We start from the raw sequence: 26,742 nt of genomic DNA on the forward strand, positions 1-26,742 counted from the left end.
TTGAAAGTAAAAGAACACAAAAAGCTTTACCATACTAGCACTAATCAAAAGAAAACTGATGTCAGACAAACTAGATTTTAAGACAAGAAGTATCAGCTGGGCACCATGGCTCACGCCTGTAATTCCAACACTTTGAGAGGCTGAGGCAAGAAGATCACCTGTGGTCAGGAGTTCAACACCAGCTATGGTCAACATGGTGAAACTCTGTCTCTACTAAAAATACCAAAATTAGCCAGGTGTGGTGGTGGGCACCTGTCATCCCAGCTACTCGGGAGGCTGAGGCAGGAGAATCGCTTGAACCCAGAAGGTGGGGTTTGCAGTGAGCCGAGATCACGCCTCCAGCCTGGGCGATAAGAGCAAAACTCTGTCTCAAAATAAATAAATAAATAAATAATTAAAAAAAAAAAAAAAAAGACAAGAAGTATCAGAAGTAGTATCAAAGATAAGAGACATTTCATAATACAGTAATGAATTCATTAGGAACTGGTATATGCATATTTAGAATTCATTATTCAAAATATAAAGCTAAAATAAAACTATATGTAGTTCTATATAGATAAAACCCCTAACATAGATAAATCTACAATAGTAGGATGGGAAACTATACATTTCTCTCAAGAGTTTATTTAAAAAGCACATGAAAGAAAAAAAAAATCAGTGAACATATAAAAAACCAAGATTCATAAATATAATTGACCCATGAAGAAAGCTGAATCCAATAAAAGTTTGTGTGTATATATATATGTGTGTGTGTGTGTGTGTGTGTGTGTGTATATATATACAGAGACACATCTTTCAAGTGAACATAGAACATTCATCCAAAACCATATGCTGAATCAAAACGCAAGCCTCATTTCAAAGGACTGAATTCATTCAGAGTATGTTCTCTCAAGGGAACTAATCGAAAAATTACTAACCCCTAAAAAAACTATAAAAGTTGCCATCTATTTGGAAATATGTCTTCACAATATGCTAGTGAAGAAACCAAATGCAGATAGGTCAGATAACAATTTGTGACATGTAGATGAAGTTATGCTTGGAGGGAAATCTGTAACCTTAAATGATTATATTAAAAAAGAAGACAGAGAGGAATTATTTAAGTATCTACCTCAATAAATTAGAAAAGACAAAAAGTTAAACCTGAAAAGACAGAAAATAAATAGGACACAATTAACAAAATCAAAAGCAAAGGTACAACACAAGACTTCAGGAAAAAAAATGAAAAATTGGTTCTTGGAAAGATTAACAAAATTGGGCAACTAGAGAAGACTGAACAAATGAAAAAGGTCACAAAGTATCAATTTCACTAGTGAAAAAGAGACAGGTCCTACTGAAGAACAATTAGTCATGCTATTATACATTAAGAATTAATGCAAAGATAGACAAGTAGACTAATGGGACAGAAGTGAGATGTAACAAACTCACACATGTATTGCCATTGATTCATGACAATGATGAGTCTGAAAAATATGAGCTTTTTACTTGATGGAAATGGGTCAACTAGATATCCACATTGTTTTTAAATGAATCTTGACCTCTTCCTTGCTCCATTCACAAAAATCAATTCCATATGTACATTATATCTAAAAGAAAAAGATAATAAAGTGTCTAGGAAAAAACACAGGCAAATATGTTCGTCTCCTTAGAGCACGCAAAGATTTCTTAAACATGACTCAAAAAACCTCAACCTATAATAAAATTTATGATTCAATTTTATTATATAAAGCTGAAAAAGTCAGAAATAATCTGGGATGGAAGAAGTTAGAATTCTGTTTATTCGGGAAGAGGTAGCGTGCGTATTAGGCAGAAAGCAGCCCCAAAAAGATATCTAGGATGCTGACAATATTCTGAGGTTCTTTAAGTATGGATTACATAGGTACATCCACTTTTTAAAATTCATTGTGATAAACACTTAGAATACTATGCTTCAGTATAGTATACTATAAAATACTATGCTTTATGTGTGCTACACTTCAACCACAAAGAAAAAAAAAACTGATAAAATTAACTTCTGTTAAAAAAATCAACAGTTCAAAAGCACATATACTCATCAAAAGACTCATAGCCAAGACAGAGAATAACCAGAAATAAATACAAAAACAGACAAACCAATAGAAAACTGGAAATCAAAAGACTTCTTCATGGAAGAGTTACAGAAATGACCAATAAACATATGAAAAGATACACACTTCCATTAATCATCACATCAAGAAAATAAAAATTTAAAACCACAAGAGCTATTACACCACCAACCCAACTAAATCACTACAATGATTTTATTTTGATACTAAATGTTCACAAGAATGTAGAGCAACTGAAATTCTCACACGTTGCTACTCAGAATTTAAATGGGTACAAACACCTTGCAAAACTATTCAGCAATTCCTACCAAGCTTATTAAATGAACATCCCATGATCCAGTAATTCTAATCCTAGCTGTATAACATAAATGTCTATACATGTTCATCAAAAGTCATTATCAGAAAATTCATAGTAATGCTATCTGTAATAGTCAAACTACACACAGCTTAAAGGTCATGTCCATCACTAGTAGAAAAAGATAATATACTGTTGGTATAGTCACAATGTAACACAAGCAATGGAGATAAGGGAAATAGTGCTACATGAGACAACATGAATAAATCTCATCAACATAACAAAGTAACACACAAAAGAATGGATATTAAAGGTTGAGTATCCCTAATCTGAAAACTGAAATCCAAAATGCTCCAAAATCTGAAACTTTGAGGACCACCATGACACAAAAACAAAATGCTCATTGGAGCATTTGGATTTCATATTAGAGATGCTCAACTGGTATAATGCAAATAAAGCCCCCCAAAAATACGAAATCTGAAACAGTTCTGTTCCTAAGCATTAAGGGAAACTCAACCTGTATATGATTCAATTTTATAATATAAAACTCAAAAAGTCAGAAATAATCTAGGATACAAGAAGTTAGAATTTTGTTTTTCAGGAGGAGGTGGTGTGCGTATTAGGCAGAAAGCAGGCATAAAAAGACATCTAAGATGCTGATAATATTCTGGGGTTCTTTAAGTATGGATTACACAGGTACATCCACTTGTTAAAATTCATTGTGCTGAACACTTAAGATACTATGCTTTGTATGTGTTATACTTCAAGAAAAAGTATACCCAAGGAAAAAAAATTAATTCTAAACACAGAAAAACTCTATACTAAAACTTTCATTTCAACACTAAAGGGAGCATGCTTTAAAATTAGTATGTGCATACATATTATATGTAATTGTGCATATACATAAAACATTAGACAGTCAAAACTACATCTACACTAAACACCTCATAATAATGTGTTGTCCAGCTGTTACCCTCTCCCTCATCTGTTTTATTATCTTGGACTTAATCTCCCTTAACCCCCAGTACTGCCAAATGTTTGCAGAGGCCACAACAGTGGTAACTTGAAAATTCACATATGTACTGTTCAGCGGCCTAAGACTAAGTGGTTGGTACTAACAGCTGAGTTAATGGGTGACTCAGAGCCAAGACCTAGCCCTGCCTCATCTTTTCTGCCTTTCCGTGACTAACGTCTCATGCCCACGAAGGTCAGAGACAGGACAGAAATTCATGCATCTGCCTCTTTGGCATATACAGTTTTATACCTCTCAGGATTGTGTCACCATTTTTCATTTTCTCTGTTCCTAAGTTTTAATCATATAATCATCTTTTAAACTTTTTCAACACACAAAAAATCTGAATATTTTCTTTCCATATAAAAAGCTCTTCTATCCCCAACTATTATATGCATTATTCTAAAACTCATTTTAACATCCTTACAACAAAATAATTAGAATTGTAGATATTACCTTATAAATAATTGCATAAGATTTCATCCAAAACCTTATTCTATCATGTTTCAACTATATTTCTGTCATTAGTAAGTAGGATAAACTTACCAGCTAAGGAAGTTTTCTTGTAATCCATCTAATTCTTTTTATTTTAATATTTTTTTTGAGACAGGATCTTGCTAGGTTGTTAAGGGTGGTCTCAAACTCCTGGCCTCAAGAGTCCTCCCACCTCAGCCTCCCAAGTAGCTGGGATTACCGGCAGAGGCCACCCTGCCCAGCTTATGAGACTGATCTTGCTTTGTCACCCAGGTGAGAGTGCAGTGGCAAGATCAGAACTCAATGCAACCTCAACCGCTTGGGTTCAAGTGAGTCTCCTACCCCAGCCTCCCGAGTAGCTGGGACCACAGGTGTGCCACCACCATGCCCTGCTAAACTTCTTGTTTTTATTTTTTGTAGAGACAGGGTCTCCCTATGTTGCTCGGTCTGGGCTCATGCAATCCTCTCTCCTTTGGCCCCTCAAAGTGCTGGGATTACAGGCATGAGCCAACTGCACCCAACCCCCAGCTTAACGCTTAATAAGCAACACTAAATATCTATTATTCTTGTTTTATTGGTCATCTCTTCGCAACATATTAAAGTGTCCAAAAGAAAAAAATTATAAGAAAACAGTATAACTCCTTAGCACTGTTGCCTCTATAAAATGTTTACACACCATTCTCTTGCATACTGATTTATTCTTTCAACATCGATATAGGTTTCTGACTCCTGGAACAATTCACATCAATATCACACCTACCACCAGAAAGCAGGTGTCAAATGTTCCCCTTCTTTGTAAGAACCATATACAGTACTCACTTCTGCAGCACATATACTAAAAATTGGAATGATGATAGAGAAAAGATCAACATGACCCCTGCTCAAGAATGACATGCAAATTTGTGAAGCATTCCATATTTTTTTGGCACTCTTACCACACACACACACACACACACACACACAGAGAGAGAGAGAGAGAAACGGTTAACTGTGGGAGATGAGGGATATGTTAACTTACTTGACTGTAGTAATTACTTCACTAAATATATGCATATCAAAACATTATGTTGTGTACCTTACATATAGACAATAAAAAAGAAAGAAAAAAGAACCATATACAAACCTTATATGTAAGTACTTTATTATAGCCTTTTTGGTAACTATAAAACATCAGCATCACTGTGAATTAGAAATGGAGAAAGGTTACTATATTTTACAAAAGGAAACACTCATGAGGAGCTTAAATTAACTTTTCCAATATAGTGATTCACTAAAAGCATTAAAAACCACAAACGCAGGTTTTTCCAAAGGCTAAACTTGGGTTCTTCCTCTATACTACTCCCATTGTAAGCACCAGGTAGAGAGAAACCTAACGACTTGCTATTACTATGTTTCTCAAAACATGCCCTGCGGAGAATGATCATTAAGCACATAAGTTTAGAAGAAGCAGAGTTAAACAAGAAAGTTTGTTTAGTATATTAATGACTCATAGGGCTCCTGTATTTATGTCTAAGGTTGCAACTTTTTGAGTGTGAAAAATCGGACCTTGGCGATGACCTTGAGCAGTAGGATATAAAGAACTCCCAGATGCTTAGCGCTCCATTAATGGAACACTAGGCATAAACAGGTTAATGTACATTCTGGATTTCCAAGAGCAAAGACCCAAAATGCAGAAGTTCTCAAATTACTTAACTGTCAAAAAGTCACAGAACACCAATTCCTTTAACTGAACAATGCAGTGTACAATTTAGGAAATGTTATGTGATGCTTATGAAACAGCTGACACTCGTTAACTGACTAGTAATTCGCTCTCTTTGTTCAAAACTGCTTTCTTCTGATACAATGTCTACCTCAATTCTCTAGGTTTTGATTAAATACATCGGCAAATATTAAAAATAAAGCATCATTTACTTTCAAATACACTAGGGTAAAAACAAAAAATCCAACCTCGATGATTGATTTATAAAATACTATTAAGTTATTTAATTTATTTATTTATTATAACTATTTATTAAGTTATAAATAGTTAATTTATAAATTAACTATTTACTATTAATAAAAAAAATTATCAAGTATTATCTTTTGCTATTCTGAAAAATCTACTCCCCTTAATTTGCTATCCCCTCTAACTACTTATTCTCTGAAAGGATGTAGCCTCCAAATTCCCACAAACCAATCTCTTTTCAACCCCTTTAAAACTTGTAACCTTTAAGCGGCCTTTAAGCCACTGTCAGTTTCCTGTTCCTCCTTTTTTTTTTTTTTTTTTTCAGACGGAGTCTTGCTCTGTCGCCCAGGCTGGAGTACAGTGGCACAATCTCCGCTCACTGCAAGCTCCGCCTCCCGGGCTCACACCATTCTCCTGCCTTAGACTCCCGAGTAGCTGGGACTGCAGGCGCCTGCCACCACACCCAGCTAATTTTTTGTATTTTCAGTAGTGACGGGGTTTCACTGTGTTAGCCAGAATGGTCTTGATCTCCTCACCTCGTGATCCGCCCGCCTCAGTCTCCCAAAGTGCTGGGATTACAGGCGTGAGTCACTGTGCCTGGCCTCCTGTTCTTTCTTTACATACAAGAAGATTAAAAGTCACCACTCCATCCTAACAAGTAAAAAGCTGAACAAACTGAAAAATCAATAGCTCTAGTGAGATCCTTCAGAGAAGTGAGGTCACAGGGCAAACCACTGTCCCCCAAAATTCAGAGACAGGCAGGCAGATAGAGAAAAATCCCAAGTCATCAGAACAGAAACCCACAAGCAGAAACTTCCTTGGGAACCAGTGCCAGGGTAAGAATATTTCAACTATAACGACAAATTGTTGGAGACTCGGTGCAAACAAATGACAATTTAAAACTCCAGGAGGACCCAGTCATGTAAGGCCCTGACACTCTTGTGAATTTTACCTCCAGGAGCTCTGCTAGGCCCTTACAGTAAATATCAGAGAAAAATCCCTTTGTGCTTCTGCCAGGGGAAAGGAAAAAGGAACAATTTTGAAATATGCCACAGCAATCAGTTTTTAACAAGGCCTGCCTTGAACAGAAACTAATTTACCAGAGCCTAATCTACCTGTGGATAAAGAAGTACAGTGAATAACTCCAGTTCACTTTAGCCTTTCACAAGAGGAAAGGGAAATACCAAATTCCAGCCCCTTCTAGCCATTCTATCCCACCTAAAGGTGAAAGGGATAAGGGTGGGGGACTGAGAAACAATGGTTACGTTCACAGTCCAGGAGCACAATTTCACCAAAAAACTGGGACCTAATACTAGGACTACACAATGCCTCCCTTATAACTACATCACTAAAGGCCTATTTGCAGCAGTTCCTTTTACCTAGTACATCATGTATACCTTTCAATAAAAAATTACAAGACATAATAAAAGGCAAAAAACAGTTTAAAGAGACAGAGAAAGCATCAAAAACAGACATGACAGGAATTCTGGAGTTACCAGATTGGGAATTTTTTAAAACTATGATTAATATGCTAGGTGCTTTATGAAAAGGGAAGACAATATGCAAATACATAGACAACGTAAGCAGAGAAATGGAAATTCTAAGAAAGGATAAAGAGAAATGTTAGAAATCAAAAGCAATGTAACAGAAACGAAGAATGCCTTTAATGGCTTCGTTAATATACTGAACGTAGCTAAGGAAAGCATCTCTGAGCTTAAGGGTCTAACAACAGAAACTACTTCCAAAACTGAAAAGCAAAGAAAAAACAGAGAGGAAAAAGAAAGAGTGGAACATTAAGAACTGTAGGACAACTAAAAAAGGTGTAACTTACATACACTGATAACACAAGGAAACAAAAATGACTCAATTTCCAAGTTCATATCAGACACCAAACCACAGATCCATAAAACTCAGAATATTAAGACTGAGGCCCCTAAAAACCTAAAAATATTTTTTAAAAATTTAAGCATATCATATTCAAGCTTCAGAAAATCAAAAACAAAGAAAAAAAATCTTGAAAGAAACCAGAGGCAAAAAACACCTTGCTTACGGAAGACCAGCTTCTCCTCAGAAACAATGCAAACAGGAGAGTAGAATGAAACACTAAAGTGTTGAGAGAAAAAAAAAACATGAATCTAAAAATGTATACCATGTGACACTATCCTTCTAGAGTGAAAGAAACATAAAGACATTCTCAAACAAAAATCGAAGAGATGTGTTGCCAGTAGACCTGCCTTGCAAGACATATTAAAATAATTTCATGAAAGAGAAGGATAAAGATATAGGTCAGAAACTCAGGAAGAACATGAGAGAACAAGTGAAGGTAAAATAAAAACTTTTATTTTTCTTATTTTTAATTCAGCTAAAAGGTAACAGTTCAAAATAATAGCAATGATGTATTTGCTTGCGTATGCCTATGTATAAGTGAAATGAATGACAAGATAGAAAAGGACAGAAGCAAGGAAACAGGAATATTTTGTTATTATAAAGTTCTTACACAACCCATGAAGCAACACAGTATTATTTGACAATGTGCTTGGAAAAACTGTAAATATATATTGCAAGCTCCAGGGCAAACACTTAAGTTAGGAAAAAAAAAAAGGCCAGGCGCAGCGGCTCACACCTGTAATCCCAGCACTTTCGGAGGCCAAGGCAGGCAGATCACTTGAGGTCAGGAGTTCAAGACCAGCCTGGTCAACAAGGCAAAATCCCATCTCTACTAAAAACACAAAAATTAGCCAGGCGTGGTGGCACACGCCTGTAATCCCAGCTACCCGGAAGGCTGAGGCAGGAGAATTGCTTGAATATGGAAGGCGGAGGTTGCTGTGAGCCAAGATGGTGACACTGCATTCCAGCCTCGATGACAGAGCAAGACTCCATCTCAAAAAAAAAAAAAAAAAAAGAGAAAAAAGTAGAGGACAGGCGTGGTGGCTCATGCCCATAATCCCAGCACTTTGGGAGGCCAAGGTGAGAGGATTGCTTTAGCCCAGGAGTCTGAGACCAGCCTGGGCAACATAGCAAAACCCTGTCTCTACAAAAAAAAGTACAAACAGTAACTAGCCAGGCATGGTGGTGTGCATCTGTGGTCCCAGCTACTCAAGAGGCTGAGGTGGGAGTATCACTTGAGCCAGGGAAGTGGAGCAGTGAGACGACATTACGCCACTGTACTCCAGTCTGGGTGATACAGTGTCTCAAAAATAAATAAATAAAATAAAAAAAATATATATATATATAACTGATGTGCTCAAAAATGAGAGAAAAATGAAATCATATAAAATACTCAAATCACAAAAGGCAGAAAAAGTGCATAACAAAAAGTTACAAACAGGGCAACAAATAGAAAATCGTTAAGAAATATGGTGAATATTAATTTAACTATATCAATAACCACTTTAAACATCAAGTCTAATATACCAATTAAAAGACTGTCAGAGCAGACCAAAAAACAAGATCCTACTATATGAACAAGAAACCCATTTTAAATATAAAAACACATACAGATTAAAAGCAAAGGGATGGAGAAAGATACACCATGCTAACACTAATCAAAAGAAAGTGGGAGCAGCTATATTAATTTCAGACAGAGCCAACGTCAGAGCACGGAAAGTTACCAGGGACAAAGAGAGGCATTAAGTAATGATAAAGGGATCAGCATCTCAAGAAGATCCAATGATCCTTAATATATATGTGCCTAACAATGGAGAGTAAAAATAAATGAAAACAAAAAAAAAAACTGAACTTCAAGAGAAAATACATAAATGCACTATTAGAGTTGAGATTTCAACATGCCTCTATCAGGAATGGGCAGATCCAGCCAGCAACAAATCAGTAAAGATATAGTTTAACTCAGCAGCACTTTCAATCAACTGGATATAACTGACATCTATAGACCACTTCATCCAACAATAGCAGACTGAACATTCTTTCCAGGCTCGAATGAAATATTTACCAACATAGACCACATTCCGAGTAATAACACGCCTTAACAAATTTATAAGTATAGAAATCATATAATGTCTATTCTCAGACTACAGAATTAAATTAGAAATAAATAACAAAAAAAAATGGCAGGAAAATTCCCAAGTACTTCTAAATAAACACATTAATCAAAGAGGAAATGTGAAGAGCAATTTTAAAATACTTTAAATTAAAATGAAAATACAATTTAACACTTGTGGGATGCAACAGAAGCAGTGGTTGGAGGAAAACTTATAGTTTGAATGCACATGTAAGATAAAAAATCAGTAATCAGAGCTTCAGCTGGGAGCACTGGTACACACTTGTAGTCCCAGTTACCTGGGTGGTGAAGACAGAAAAATGGACAGAATTCAGAAGTTCTGGACTGTAGTACACTATGCCCAGTGAACCTCCATGATTAGTTTGGCATCAACACCCCTGGGAGCAGGATACCACCAGGTTGCCTAAGGAGGGGTGAACCAGCCCAGGTTAAAAACAGAGCAGGTCAAAACACATATCAGTAGTGGGATTGCACCTGGAAACAGTCCCTGCACTCCAGCTTGAGCCATGTAGCGAGATCCTGTCTCTTAAATAAAATTTGTAAATAATAATAATACTCTAAACTTCATCATAGAAAGCAAGAAAGAAAAGCAAATTAACTCCAAAGTAAGCAGATAAAGAGAAATATAAATATTACAGCAAAAATCAATGAAATTGAAAACAGGAAATCAATAGAGTAAATTAACAAACCCAAAAGTAACTTTTCTGAAAAGATCAATAAAACTGGTAAGCCTCTAGCCAGACTCAGAAAAAAAGACAGAAGACAAATTAGTAATATCATAAATGAAAGAGAAGATCTTTACTAATTGCTACTACCCCAAAGCCATTAAAAAGATAATAAACTAATATCGTAAATAAATCTATGTCCACAAATTTGCAAAGCTAAATGAAATGGAGCAAGTCCTTAAAAAACATAATCTGCCAAAACTCACACAAGAAGAAAAAAAACAATCTTGAATAGACCTATATCTATTAAAGAAATTGAATCAATAACTAACTTTCAGAAACAGAGGGAACCAAATCCAGATGGGTTCACTGGTGAGTTCTAATCAACATATAAAGAAGAAATAATACCAATTCTCTACAATGTCTTTCAGAAATACAGCAGTTACTTCCTAAGTCATTCTGTGAGGACAATACTAACCTAATATCAAAACCAGACAAAGACATTACAAGAAAAGAAAACTACAGACCAATCTCTTATGAACAGAGATGGAAACATCCTCAACGAAATATTAGCAAATTAAATCCAACAATGTACAAAAAGAATTACATATCATGATCAAGCAGTATTTATCAAGACTGGCTCAACATTTTAAAAAATCAATGTAATTAATCACATCAGGCTGAAGAAGAAAAATCACATGATCATATTAATAGATGCAAAAATTCCATTTGACGGTATCCAATACCCAATCATGATGAAAATGCTAAGCAAATGAGGAATAGAAGGGAACTTTCTCAACTTGATGAAAAAACAAAAATCTACCAAGTAAATCGACAATTAACACCATACTTAATGGAGAATGTCAAAGCTTTCCCACCAAGATAGGGAAAAATTCAAGGATGCCTCCTCTTACCACTGCTTTTCGAATCATACTCAAAGTCCTAGCTAATGTAGTAAAACAGGAAAGGGAAAAAGGTACACTGGGAAAGAAGAAATAATACTGTCTTTGTTCTCAGATGACAGGTTTGTCTAGGTAGAAAATCAGAAAGAACTGACAAAAAAAACTTCATGGAACTAACAAGCAAGGTTGCAAAATACAAGGAAAGCCAATGGCTTTCCTGTATGTACAAAAGAAATTTAAAACACATTACCATTTACATTAGCAACCAAAAAATGAAATACTTAGGTATAATTCTAACAAAATATGTACAGGATCTATATGAGAAAAACTACAAAACTGATGGAACATAACAAAGAACTAAATAAATGGAGAGATACTCCAGGTTCATGAATAAGACTCAATATCAACATGTCTGTTCTTCCCAACTTGATTTACAGATTTGGCACAATTCCAATCAAAATCCCAGCAATTATTTTGTGGATATCAACAAACTGATTCTAAAGTTTTTACAGAGAGGTAAAAGACCTAGAATAACCAACATAACATTGAAAGAAAAACAAAGTCGCAGGGATTGACACTACTAGACTTATTATAATGCTTCAGTAACCAAGATAGTGTTGTATTTTGGAAAAGGACAAATAAATCAATGGAACAGAACAGGAAACCCAGAAACAGACCCAAATAAATACAACAAATCATCTTTGGAAAAAAGAGCAAAGGTAAGATAATGGAGCAAAGACAGATTTTTTAACAAACAGTGCTGGCACAACTGGACATCCACATGTCAAAAAAAAAAGAATGCAAACACTCACCTTACACCCTTCACAAAATTTAAATCAAAATGGATCACAGACCTAAATTAAAATGCAAAAGTGTAAAACTCCTAGACAATAACAATAAAGAAAATCTAATGACCTTGGCTATGGCGATGACTTCTCAGACACAAAAGTCACAATCCATGAAAGAAAAAACGAATAAGCTGGATTTCATTAAAATTAAAAACTTCTGCTCTGCAAAAAGCAACTGTCAAGAAAATCAAAAGACAAACCACAGACTGGGAGAAAAATATTTTCAAAAGACACATCTGGTAAAGGACTGTTATCCAAAAATACACAAAGAACTCTTCACAACAATAAGAAAACAAACCTGGTTTTAAAATGGGTAAAAGACCTGAAACAGACACCTCACCAAAGAAGACATAAAGATGGCAAACAAACACATGAAAAGATGTTCAGTATCACATGTATTAGACCATTCTTGCATGGCTATAAAGAAATACCTGAGCCTGGGTAATTTATAAGTGGTTTAACTAGCTCATAGTTCTGAAGGCTGTATAGGAAGCATCGTGTCAGCATCTGCTCAGCTTCAGGGTAGGCTCAGGAAGCTTTTACTCATGGTGGAAGGCAAAGTGGGAGCAAACATATTACATGATGTTTCATGAAAGTAGGAGCAACAGAGAGTAGTGGGCAAGGTGCCACAATTTACAATAACCAGACCTCGTGAAAACAAACTCACTATCAGGAGAATGGCAGCAAGTCATGAGGGATCCTCCTCCATGACCCAAACCTTGGAGACAGGGTCTCACCCTGTTGCCCAGGTTGGAGTGCCATGGCACAATCATAGCTCACTGCAGCCTTGACCTCTCAGGCTTAAGTGATCCTCCTCACTCAGCCTCCTAAGTAGCTGGGACCACAGGTGTGCTGACCACCACCTGGCTGATTTTTTTCTTTTTCGTAGAGACAGAGTCTCAGTCTCATTATGTTGGCCAAGCTGGTCGCAAACTCCTGGCCTCAAGCAATCCTCCCAACTCAGCCTCCCAAAGTGCTGGGATTATAGATATAAGTCACCACCCTGGCCATAACAAGAGATCTAGAGGAGTGACATATCCAAACCATTATATATCATATGTGATTAGAAAATGGCATATTCAAAGATGATATCATTATACACCTTTTACAATGGCCCAAATCCAAAAATCTGGCAATATCGACTGCTGGCAAGAATGTAGAGCAACAGGAACTGTCATTCACTACAGGTGGGAATGCAAAATGGTGCAGCCACTATGGAAGACAGTTTGGCAGTTTCTTCCAAAACATACTTTTACTCTACTATCCAGTAATCAGGCTTCTTGTTATTTATCCCAATAAACTGAAAACTTATGGCCACAAAAAAAACCTGCACGCAAATGTTTATAAGCACCTTTATTCATAATTGCCAAAATTCATAAACAACCACTAGCTGACCAGATAAATTATGGTACATTCAGATAAAAAAAGAAATTAGTTACTGAACCATGGAAAGAAAGAAAGAATCCTAAATGCATGTTATTAAGTGAAAGAAGTCAATCTGAAAAGGCTACATACTGTACAATTCCATCTCTACAACATCCTGGAGAAGGTAAAACTATGGAGACAGTAAAAAGATTAGTGACTGACGGGGCTAAGGGGAAAGGAAGAATGAACAGACAAAATATACAGGATTTTTAGGCAATGAAACTATTTTGTATGACACTACAATGTGGCATACATGTCATTAAACATTTGTCAAAACCCACAGAATGTACAACGTCAAGAATAAACCCTAACATAAACTATGAACACTGGGTGACAATAATATGCTAATGTAAGTTCATCACTGGAAACAAATGTGCCAGTGTGCTGGATGTCAACAGTGGGAAACAAACGGGGTGGAATATGGGAACTCTACTTTCCCCTCGATTTTGCTATAAAGCTAAAACTATTCTAAAACATAAAATTTATTAATTTTTAAAAAGTGAACTCGAGGAAACAAAATTTTTGTGCCTATCTAGAAGTATTCACCATTTTACTCAAACTGCATTCCTGTCCCTTATACACCACCTTTAACCATTAAATCCAATGCCTTTTTTGATTTTGCATCCTTCTTGTCCTCATTGCCTTGAAATAAGTCACTGTAAAAATGCAATACAAACGGGTAAGATGCAAGGCAGAAGGGTTTCCCCCAGAACAAGCCATATAATTTGCTGTCAAGAAACATCATTAAATACCAAAAGTCAAGATGACTTCTCCAGGATATACAACTTAAACTCAAGTGAGTCAAGTATTAAGAGTTGATGGGGCTGGGCACGGTGGCTCAAGCCTGTAATCCCAGCACTTTGGGAGGCCGAGACGGGCGGATCACTAGGTCAGGAGATCGAGATCATCCTGGCTAACACGGTGAAACCCGTCTCTACCAAAAAAAAATACAAAAAACTAGCCAGGCGAGGTGGCAGGCGCCTGTAGTCCCAGCTACTCGGGAGGCTGAGACAGGAGAATGGCGTAAACCCGGGAGGCGGAGCTTGCAGTGAGCTGAGATCCGGCCACTGCACTCCAGCCTGGGTGACAAAGCGAGACTCCGTCTCAAAAAAAAAAAAAAAAAAAAAGGGGGGGGTTGATGGGATATAAGGTTGCTGATCCATTCTAATAAAGCTCACAAGTGACTAATATAGAAACCGCAAGGACAATGTATCTATTAACAACAACAATAAAATTAAGCCAAGCACAGTGGCTCATGCCTGTAATCCCAGCACTTTGGGAGGCCAAGGAGGGAGGATCACTCAAGTCCAAGAGTTCAAGATGAGCCTGGGAAATAGGTGAGACCCTGTCTATACAAAAAATAAAGCATTAGCTGGGCATGGTGGCAAGCACCTGTAGTCCTAGTAACTTTAACAGGAAGGCTGAGGTGGGAAGACCGCTTGAACCTGGGAGGTTGAGGCTGCAGTGAACAGTTACACCACTGCACTCCAACCTGAGCAACAAAGCAAAACCTTGTTTCAAAAAATAGTAGTAATAAAATAAAATACATGCATGCCCGCATGTATCTCTGCCCAGTCTAATCTCCCCTACAAGCCTACTAAGTGGGAAGCCAAACTGTAATCCTAAGATTCTCTAATGAAGGTTGCCAACTAATAAATTTCAAAGAAATTACAAATGGGGGGAAAAAATCACCATTTTTACAATATCATTACAAGAAAATAAATGATTCAGGTAAAAATAATCAATGGATACTAAAACTAATGGGTACTTACTATTTATTAATTATAAAGAGAAAGGTATCTTTTATAATAGCAAAATCTGGTGGAACCCACCTTAACCAAGTTCAAACTTAGGTACATCATCAACAGGATAATTGACATCATGTGCCCCTAGGTACTGAGAACTCATGATCTATGGCATATCTCTGCCAGTAATGGTTAATCCAAATCTAATTATGAGAAAACAATCAAATACAAATTGAGACACATTCTGCAGAACTATCCTAAACTCTCCAAAAATGTTAATGTTACAAAAGAAATGAAAAGCAAAAGGGACTGTTCTAGATTAAAGGAGACAAAAAAGACATAACAATTAAATGCAATTCATTAAAACAGACAGATATAAATGACACTATAGGAAAAACTGATGATATATGAATAATATATTAATGTTAAATTTATTGTATTTGGCTTTGTGGGCTATTGTCCTTATTCTTGGGAAATACGTGATAAAGTATTTCAGTGGAAAAGAACAAGATCTCTGCAACTAACTTTTAAACAGTTCAGCGAAAATAATATATACATGTGTGTATAAAGAGAAAGGGACAAACTAAATGTGACAAAATGTAAAGTTACTCAGTATTCTTCCAACTTTCCTGCAAATTTAAAATTTTCCAACATAAATACTTGGGGTAAAGTTTGCTTATTGAGTATGCAATCTGCGCACAAAAAAATGATATATCTAATAAAAACATTTACATATTACCAAGAATAACTCCACCAGAAACAGGTTCCATCCTTGGGCTAAAAAAAAAGCCCACTCACTTGAACTTAGATGATACCTGACAAGCTAACCCTTAATAAGGCTCCATTTTACATGAGTCCACTATGACCACATCGTTTGCTACAATCCCTATTACTTAAATAAGCTAGTATCACCAAGCAGGTTACTGTCAGGTCTTTCTAAAGAAAAAACTTGTGTAATTCATGCACGTTGATTTAATTGAGATTGTGTGGTTTAATTCTCTCAGAAAATAATTCTTTCCAAGTTGGTTTGATGACATCGTTGTTGTCACTGAGAAGAAATCTTTGTTTTTTGCCATATTACATCAACTTCAAGAATGTCCCAGCTGTATTCAGAAGAATAAATGAAAATTTGTCATGTAATCAAGGTAGGGAGAAAGGAGAAATAAAAAAAAGGGAAGAAGAAATAAAAAAAGGAGAGACATAAAATTGCTTCTAGAGTGTGGGTGGGTGGGTGTGTGTGGGGGGGTGTGTGTGTGTATACGTTTCTGCATAAGTGTATGCTGGGTCACAGGTGTAAAATCTATTTCTTCTAGTGAGTCATAGTCAAAACTATATCTGAAGGCCACTACTCTGTAAACAATAAACTCACAAAAAGATTTTAAAAAGTATAAAATATGTCTTTACAAGATTACACTGAAAGTAAAGTAAAGCAATTTTTCAAACTGCTGGGAGTTTCAAATTCAATTTAGTTGCTTTCTACCAGTAATTTTTAAGTAGAGTATAACAGAATTAAAATGAAAACAGAATTGTATCAAGTAGTAATTTAAAAGGGTATTTTTCATTAAACCTTTGCGGTTTTTTTTAAATTTAAATATACACATAAACTCTGTGTCATAATGTACCAAGAATTTCTTAATTTTTACTTGGGTTGAAGTTAAACATTTTGAAAGTCAATAATAAACAGTTATTAATTGGCTGAGGAAGAGGTCAGTAAAAGGGAAAAAAGCAACAGACCACTCTAATAGGAGAAGAAAGAGAAAATAAGGGTGTGAATCACATAAAGGAGATAAAAAAGAAAAGTTAGATCCTTTTTGGGAGGCCAAATGCGAGTGGATCACTTGATGTCAGGCATCCGAGACCAGCCTTGCCAACATGGTGAAACCCTGACTCTACTAAAAAAAATACAAAAATTAGCCAGGGGTGGTGGCACGTGCCTATAATCCCAGCTACTCGGGAGGCTGAAGCATGAGAATTGCTTGAATCAGGAGGCGGCGGTTTCAGTGAGCCAATATCGTGCCACTGTATTCCAGCCTGGGCTACAGAGCGAAACTCCATTGCAAAAATAATAATAATAATAATAAAAGAAAGAAATGTTAGATCTATTTCGGAGGTAGAATAGAACAATCTACATAACTGGTTAGAGTGGAAAAGGAGAAAAAGAGACCGACTGGCCAGGCATGGTGGCTCAGACCCGTAATCACAGCACTCTGGAAGGCTGAGACAGGTGGATTACCTAGGGTCAGGAGTTTGAGACCAGCTTGGTCAACCTGGTGAAATCCCATCTCTGCTAAAAACACAAAAATTAGCTGGGCATGGCGGTGTGCGCCTGTGATCCCAGCTACTCAGGAGGCTAAGACAGAAGAATTGCTTGAACCCGGGAGGCGGAGGTTGCAGTGAGCTGAGATCGCACCACTGCACGCCAGCCTAGGCAACAGAGCGAGACTTTATCTCAAAAAAAAAAAAAAAAAAAGAGAGACTGACTGAAATCTTAAAAAAATTGTTTTTAAAAGTTGAGAAGAGAATTGCATTACAATTCCACATATCTATACTACAATGCTATGCACAAGTCATTACCATAGCATTCAAAGCATAACACAATTTGTCTCCTATTATATTTAAACTTTTATTCCACTGTACTCTCTCAAGGGCCCTGTGCACTAGGAAGATAATACCATTTCCACAAAAATTAAAACTAATTTATTAAAAGGTACCATTGCCAGGAGCGGGGGCTCACACCTATAATCTCAGCACTTTGGGGGGCTAAGGCGGGTGGACCACAAGGTCAAGAAATCAAGACCATCCTGGCCAACACGGTGAAACCCTGTCTCTCCCAAAAAATACAAAAATTAGCTGGGCGTGGTGGCACTCGCCTGTAGTCCCAGCTACTCGGGAAGCTGAGGCACAAGAATCGCTTGAACCCAGGAAGCAGAGGTTGCAGAGAGCCGAGATCACACAACTGCACTCCAGCCTGGCGACAGAACGAGGCTCCATCTCAAAATAAATGAATGAATGAATGACTAAATGAATGAATGAATGAATGAATGAACGGTACCATTATTTCCACAGAACTTTAAAACGTTATATGATTTCTGACACTAACTTTAATGTTAAACGTTATTTTATCACATAGATAAGGTTCTTAAAAAACAACGTCAAAACAAAAATATCAGGTTATTTCCTATTCACTTGCTATAATTTCAGAAACAGCTTCATGATAAAAAGATTTTGATCCCAATGATCAGGCAAAAGGAAGATATTCAGGAATCCTAATATTAACTAGAGAATATGATCTCCTGTTAGTCTGAGGTTTGTGTTCTTTTTTCCAAATTCAATGAGAAATTAATCAGATTTATGTGCTAACAAAACACAAACAATAGTTATTCTTTTTAATTACCAAAAATGAGAAATGTGGAGAATTACTACATGATTCCAAAGAACTACTAAAATCTAACTGAAATTTTATTTCTTCTACCACCAGCAATAAAGCATTGCAGTGTCCCCTAAGTACTAAGTAGAGAACAACTCCACTCCAGATACCTGGATTAGCTTTCTTCATCAAGGAGGAACTAAAAGACAGTAAAATATTCCTAAGCTGTCATATGGTCACTACTGAATGCAGTGATTGATAACTTCCTCTAAATCCATGCTTTGGCAGCCACCCTAAAACCCAACTGATGTGAGTGAACAACTAAGCTTACCATCTACCTACCTACCTGTCTGTCTATATATGGAGAGAAAGCAACCTACAGTCACTTAAGCGACATAATGTATGAAACAATTCCTATACGGTGGCTGTTCAATAAATAAGAAAGCTAACAATGGTTTAATTAAAATATTACAGTTACATCCTCACTTCATCACTGATAGGTTCTTAGAAACTGCAACCTTAAGAAAACAACATGCAGAAGATCCTCAAATAACCTCATTTCATTATAACACTGATAAGAAAAAAATTGGGTTTCATTGTATGTTGTTTCATATTTCTGCATTTGTCTTGAAAGGAGATTTAAAAATCTGTCAAAAAAAAAAAGGCCTTCAACCTTAAGGAGGTATTTGTTGATACAAGTATCCCTAAATAAATGCATATACAGAAATATCAAAGCTCATTTCTCTATTGCCTGAGATAACCTCCAGAATGCATGCAAGTACATGAATATCCATAAATACTGAACTACCCAAAATAAACACTGTACTAAGTCCGTTAAGATGGCTATAACACCCTAATTTCTCCTCAAATAACTTCATTCTCCCACTGAAACAATTTTTTTGAAGCATTAAGGAAGAAAAACAGAAGCGGGAATGGGGCATAGTGGCTAAATAGACTTAGGGGTCAAAAGCTTGGGTTTGTTTCACTTGGTAGCTCTGTGACTTGGGAAAGTTACTTAAAACCCTCCACATCTCAATGCCCTCATATGTGAAAATGTTAGCTATATTTAGGGGGATAGGGATATATACAGATGTGTTTTATATACATATAATATACAAAAACTTAACAGTGGTTATGACCTTTGGTAGTAAAATGTAAGGATGATTGGTTTTTCTTCGTATTTTCTAATAGTCTCCAAATTTTCTATAGTAAACATGTATTAATCACATTTAGCGGAAAAGTGACTATTTAAAAATTATCTAGAAGCCAAAATGTCCAACGTACAATCAAAACTCATGCATCATACCAAGAACCAAGAAAATCACAACTTGGATAAGAAAAAGAAAATAAAAATGTTAATGTTGATGTGTATTAGATGTTGGAAAGGTTTTTTTTTTTTTTTAATTTTCAATCAGCTATCATTAAAAACACTTCAACAATCAATTACAAATTTTAAAACAGATTTTAAAAATAGAATATTTCAGCAAAGAAAAAAGTTGTAAAACCAACCAAATGATGATAAAACAAGCTACAATACCAACCGAAAAAAAAAAAAATCACAAAAAACAAAACTTATTGGATAGGTGAGGAAATGTTGATCAAAGGAGATAAATTTCCGTTAAGAGGAATAAGTTCAAGAGATGTATGGCACAAACATGGTGTCCATAGTTTATAATAATAGTTTACTGCATACTTTAAATTGCTACGATTGTGTTTTCAGCACAAAAAAAATGCTCAGTACATGATGTAATGCAGGTTAATTAGCTCAGTTTAGCCATTCCACAACGTATACATCTATCAAAATATATGTTGTACACAATACATACACACAATTTTTGTCAAAAAAATTATTTTTTTCAACCTAATGGGCTCAATAGCAGATGACAGATGACAGAATCTGTGAACTTGAGGACCAACAGATCAATAGAATTCACCCAATCTGAACAACAGCAAGAAAAATGACTAAAAAGAAGTTAAAGTCTTGAGGACCTGTAAGACAGTAACGTTAAGATCTAACTCCGTATCACTGGAGTCCCATAAAGAAAAGAGGATGGAATTAAAAGAGTATTCAAAAATACTGGCTGGAAAAATCCATATTTGGAGAAAAATATAAACCTACAGATGCAGGAAGTGATCAAATCTCAAATAGGTAAACCCACAGAAACCCTGACATATCACTAGACTTCTGAAAACAAAGATAAAGATTTTGAAAGCAATCACAGAGAAAAGACACATTACCTTATAGGGGAACACCAATTCAACTGGCAAGAGATTTATCATCTGAAACTATAAAGGATAGAAGAAAAGTGGCACAAAATTTTTCAACTTCTGAAAGAAAAGAACTGTCAACCATAAATTTTATTCGTGGTGAAATTATCTTTCAGGAATAATGGTGAAATAATGACATTCACAGGCAAAAGGAAAATGAATAAACTGTTACCAGCACACATACCTTTAAAGAATAAGGAAATTCTTCAAGTAATAAAAGAAGGAATCTCAAAACACCAAGAAGAAAAAACAATGAGAAAAGCAGAAATGCAGATAAAAACAACAGACTATCCTTCTACTCCAGAGGTTTTCAAATCGTAATTGATGACTGAAATGAAAATTATATAGAAAACAAAAGAAAAAAACATGTAAGCTGGAATTCATCAAAATTAAATGCATGAAAGGACACTATCAACAAAATTAAAAAGTAGCCTGTGGAATGGGCAAAAATATTTGCTAATTATATAGCTGATAGGGGATTAATATCAAGAACATATAAAGAACTACAAAAACAAAAAAATCAAACTCAACTCAAAAATAAGAAATAGGCTGGGGCGGTGGCTCACGCCTGTAATCCCAGCACTTTGGGAGGCTGAAACTGGTGGATCACTTGAGGTCAGGAGTTCGAGACCATCCTGACCAACATGGTGACACCCCATCTCTACCAAAAACACAAAAATTACCCGGGTGGGGTGGCATGCTTCCATAATCCCAGCTAGTTGGGAGGCTGAAACAGGAGAATCGCTTAAATCCAGGAGTAGGAGGTTGCAGTGAGCTGGAACTGCACTCCAGCCTGGGCAACGGAGCTAGACTCCGTCTCAAAAAAAAACAAAAAACAAAAATGGGCAATAGACATTTCTCCAAAAAAAAAATACGTATATACAAATGGCCAATAAGCACAAGAAAAGATGCTCAACAGCACTAATCTTAGGAAAATGCAAATCAAAACCAGTTACTACTTCACACGCAGTAGGATAGCTATTATTAAGAAAATAGAAAATAAAAAGTGTTGGCACTCAGTAGGCTGAGGCAGGAGAATCACTTGAACTCAGGAGGCAGAGGTTGCCAGCCTGGGCAACAAGAGTGAAACTCCGTCTCAAAAAAAAAAAAAAAAAGTGTTGGCAAGGATGCAGAGAAATTCTAACCCTTATGCATTGCTGCTGGGACTATAAAATGGTGCGGTCACTGTGGAAAACAGTACGATGATTCCTTAAAAAAATTAAAAACAGAATTACCATATGATTCAGCAATTCCATGTCTGAGTATATCCCAAAATGAAAGCAGGTACTGGAACAGATGTTTATATACCATGTGCACACTGGGAACCATAGCCAAAAGGTGCAAGCAACCCAAATGTTCAATGGATAACTGGGTAAACAAAAGGTGATATATACATGAAATGGAATATTATTCAGCCTTAAAGAAAAAAAAAAAGAAATTAGCTGGGCATGGTGGCAGTGCCCGTAGTCCCAGCTACTCGGGAGGCTGAGGCAGGAGAATGGCGTGAACCCGGGAGGCGGAGCTTGCAGTGAGCCGAGATCACACCACTGCACTCCAGCCTGGGCAACAGAGCGAGACTCCATCTCACAAAAGAAAAAAAAAAAAAAAAAAAAAGAAAATTCTGACATGTTACAATATGGTTCGTTGAACCTCTTGAAACTCAACAATTTAAAAAAATCCAATTTGAAAATGGGCCAAAGACACAGACATTTCACCAAAGAAGGTATACAGACGAAAAAAGCACATGAAAAGATTTTTCAAGCTGGGTGAGGTGGCTCACACTTGTAATCCCAGCATTTTGGGAGGCTGATGCAGGTGGAGCACTTGAGGTCAGGAGTTCAGGACCAGCCAAGCCAACATGGTGAAACACTGTCTCCACTAAAAACACAAGAATTAGCCAGGCGTGGTGGCAGGTGCCTGTAATTCTAGCTACTCGGGAGGCTGTGGCAGGAAAATCGCTTGAAACTGGAAGGTGGAAGTTGTAATGAGCCAGTATCGTGTCACTGCATTCCAGCCTGGGAAACAGAGCAGGACAGTGTCGGGGAGGGGAGGGGAGGGGAGGGGAGGGGAGGGGGGGGGGGGGGGGGGGAGGGGGGGGGGGGGGGGGGAGGGGGGAGGGGAGGGGAGGGGGGAGGGGAGGGGAGGGGGGAGGGGGGGGGGGGGGGGGGGGAGGGGAGGGGGGGGGGGGAGGGGGGGGGGAGGGGGGGGGGAGGGGAGGGGAGGGGGGGGAGGGGGGGGGAGGGGGGGGGGGGGGGGGGGAGGGGAGGGGGAGGGGAGGGGGGGAGGGGAGAAGAGATTTTCCAACATCATTAGTGTGATGGTTAATAGTAAGTGTCAACTTGACTGGACTGAGGGATGCCTTGATGGCTGGTGAAGCATTGTTCCTTTGTGTGTCTGTGAGGGTGTTTACAGAAGAGACTGGCATGTGAGTCAGTAAATGAGGAGAGTAAGACCCACTCTGGGTGGGCACCATCTAATCCAATCAGCTGCCAGAACAAAGTAGGCAGAAAGAGAATCAGAGCCAGCTTGCTGAGTTCCCCACCCTCTTCTAGTGAAGGATAGTCTGCTTTTGCCCTTAGGCATCAAACTCCAGGTTCTTTGGTCTCTGGACTCCAGGACTCAAGCTGGCAGCCTCCCTGGGGTCTCAGGCCTTTGGCCTCAGACTGTCAGCTTTCCTGGTTTTGAGGCTTTCCAACTGGGACGTGGTACCAGCTTTTCTCATTCGCTAGCTTGCAGATGGCCAATTGCAGGATTTTGACTTTGTAATGGCATGAGCCAATTCTCCCTAATAAACTCCCTTTTATATATGCATATATCTTATTGATTCTCTCTGGAGAACCTTGACTAATATAATTAGACATTAGAAAAATGTTAATCAAAACCACAATGAGATATCAGTAAAAACAGAAAGGCTAAAATAAAAAATGGTGGTACCATCAAATGCTGGTTAAGACACAGAGAAACCGGATCTCTCATACATTTCTGGTGAGAATATAAAAAGGTATAGCCACTACAGAAAATACTGGCAATTGCTTATAAAAGTGAACATGCAACTATCATACAATCTAGTAACTGTACTCTCGGGAACTTCCCTGACAGAAATGAAAACTTATGTTCACACAAAAACATATATACAAATGTTTATAGCAGTTTTTTTTTATAATACCCAAAACTGGAAATGACCCAAATGTTCCCAAATGGCTGAATGGTTAAACAAACTGTAGCACATCTATACCATGGACTACTACTCAGCAATGAAAAAAAAAGCAAAATATTGATACTTCAACTTACATGAACTTGACAAATTATGCTGAGTGACAAATGCTAATCACAAAAGGTTAAATACTATTTGATTCCATTTTGAGGCAGGGTCTCATTCTGTCACCCAGGCTGGAGTGCAGTGGCACAATCATAACTCACTGTAGCCTCAATCTCATAGTCTCAGGTGATCCTCCCACCTCAGCCTCCTGAGTAGCTGGGACTACAGGTGTGCAATACCATGAACAGCTAATTTTTGTTTTCTTGTAGAGACAAGGTTTCGCCATGTTGCCCAGGCTGGTCTTGAACACCTGGGCTCAAAGCGATCCAACCGCCTCAGCCTCACAAAGTGTTGAGATTACAGAAGTGAGCCATTGCACCCAGCCTGCACAATCTTCTTTAAATGACGGGGGGGGGGGGGGGGGGGGGGGGGGGGCGGGAAGAAAAAGAAAAAAATTAGCAGTTACCAGGGGATAAGGAAAGAGGAAGGAGACTCTGGTTATAAAAACACAGCACAAGAGATCCCAGTGGTGAAGAAACTGTTCTGTATCTCTAGTATGGTAATGATTATACAAATTTACATGTTATAATACTGCACAGAACTAAATACTAAATATATCATACACCCATGCATGCACACACACAAATGAGTGTATGTAAAACTGGCGGAATGTGGATAAAATAGTTGGATTACAGCAATGTCGATTTCCTGGTTGTGATACTGCACTATAGTTATGCAAGACATTACCACTGAGGTAAAATAGATGAAGGGGTACATCTCTGTCTTATTTCTTTTTTATTTTTTTTGTTGTTGTTGAGACGGAGTCTGCTCTGTCACCCAGGCTGGAATGCAGTGGCGCGATCTGGGCTCACTGTAAGCTCTGCCTCCCAGGTTCACATCATTCTCCCGCCTCAGCCTCCTCAGTCTCAGAGTAGCTGGGACTACAGGCGCCCACCACCACGCCCAGCTAATTTTTTTTTTTTTTTTTTTTGCATTTTTAGTAGAGACGGGGTTTCACCGTGTTAGCCAGGATGGTCTCGATCTCCTGACTTTGTGATCCACCTGCCTCGGCCTCCCAAAGTGCTGGGATTACAGGCATGAACCATGGCGCCCGGCCCATCTGTCTTATTTCTTAAAACTGCATATGAATCTACAATTATCTCAAAATAAAAAGATTTAAAAATTAGAGAAATGAATCAATATTTAGATAGAAAAGAATACAGGTGAGATATGGTTCTATCATTACACAATGTCTAATATGAACCCAGTTTAGTGAGTTATCCCTACAAAAAACACTTAAAAGAGGTGAGTGAGATCTCTAAGTCTTTCCTGCAGCTTGAGACAGATGTATGAGAGAAAGGAAATTTTTAAAGTAAAATGCTACAACAATGAACACACAACGAATACAGAAAATTTGCTGGAGTAACAGCTTATCCATAGGATATTCCATGGCTACCATGGTCATGTGTAGGATCTTTCCACACTATAATAATCAGACGTGCATTTAAATATGCTTTCCATCTTTCAACAGAGGTACAGCCAAAAAAGATAAAGGTCACTGACTAACAAAGAGGTAAAGTAAGGCAAGATTTTCTCTCCCACAGTGGAAGAAATTAAAAGAATGAGGACCTTATTTCTCAAGCAGCATTTATGCATTTAATCTGCTCCAAAATAATCCAAATCCATTTTTAAAGATGTAGAGTTACCCATGCATTAGTCAGTTTGGGCTGCCATAATGAAATACCACAGTCTGGGTGGCTTAAACAACAGAAATTATTTTTTCACAGTACTGCATGCTGAAAATTGAATATCAAAGTGCTGGCAAGCTTGGTTTCTGGTCTGGCCTCTCTCCTTAGCTGACAAATGAAGGCCTCCTCACCATGTCTTCACATGACCTTTTCTCTATGCACTCATACTCCTGGTACCTCTTCTTATAAAGGTACCCATCCTATAGGATTCACCAGCCACCCTTATGACCTCATTTAACCTTAATTACCTGTTTTAAAGGCTGTATCTCCAAATACAGTTACATTGGCGGTTAAGGCTTCAACCTATGACTCTGGGGGACAAGGGGGAACTATCGGGGGACAAGGGGGAACTATTAAGTCCAAAACGCCAGTTACCGCCAGCCCTGAAGTACGTTAAGTTTTATGTGGGTGCATATATGTGTGTACATTCTATGTAATGGGAGGGGGCAAGACAAAAGAAAAAGCATAGTATTTACATTAAAATTCCAGCTCTATCACTCAGTTTTCTCAACAATGAGGATGATGCCCATTCTCACTATATCATTGTAAGAATTAAATAAGATAATCTATATAAAGTACCTGACATATAGCAAATGATTAGTAAACACTGAGCCTTTGCTTCTAGTCCCCTCTAAAATTAAAAACAAAATGAATTATAAATATTACCCTAATCTAAATATATGTGAAAAA

At 37.4% G+C, this 26,742-nt stretch overlaps 1 protein-coding gene and 1 non-coding gene across 4 annotated transcripts in view; one reads left to right on the forward strand and one right to left on the reverse strand.

The window, feature by feature from the left end:
• The window catches only part of RASA1 (RAS p21 protein activator 1), a 121,524-nt gene that overhangs the window by 86,020 nt on the left and 8,762 nt on the right, over positions 1-26,742 (reverse strand). The window contains exon 1 of one of the 3 annotated variants that reach the window (XM_050795160.1): positions 4,986-5,835. The exons of the other annotated variants lie outside the window; for them this stretch is intronic. The gene's annotated coding sequence lies outside the window, so the exon portion shown is untranslated. Of the gene's footprint in view, positions 1-4,985; positions 5,836-26,742 lie in introns of those variants that run through there. 3 annotated transcript variants of the gene reach the window in all.
• On the forward strand, positions 4,674-4,784 carry LOC126957719 (U6 spliceosomal RNA). Its single transcript, XR_007726895.1, has one exon. It is a non-coding gene; the product is annotated as a U6 spliceosomal RNA (small nuclear RNA).

This window comes from Macaca thibetana, chromosome 6 (genome assembly GCF_024542745.1).
Source record: "Macaca thibetana thibetana isolate TM-01 chromosome 6, ASM2454274v1, whole genome shotgun sequence".
NCBI lineage: Eukaryota > Metazoa > Chordata > Mammalia > Primates > Cercopithecidae > Macaca > Macaca thibetana.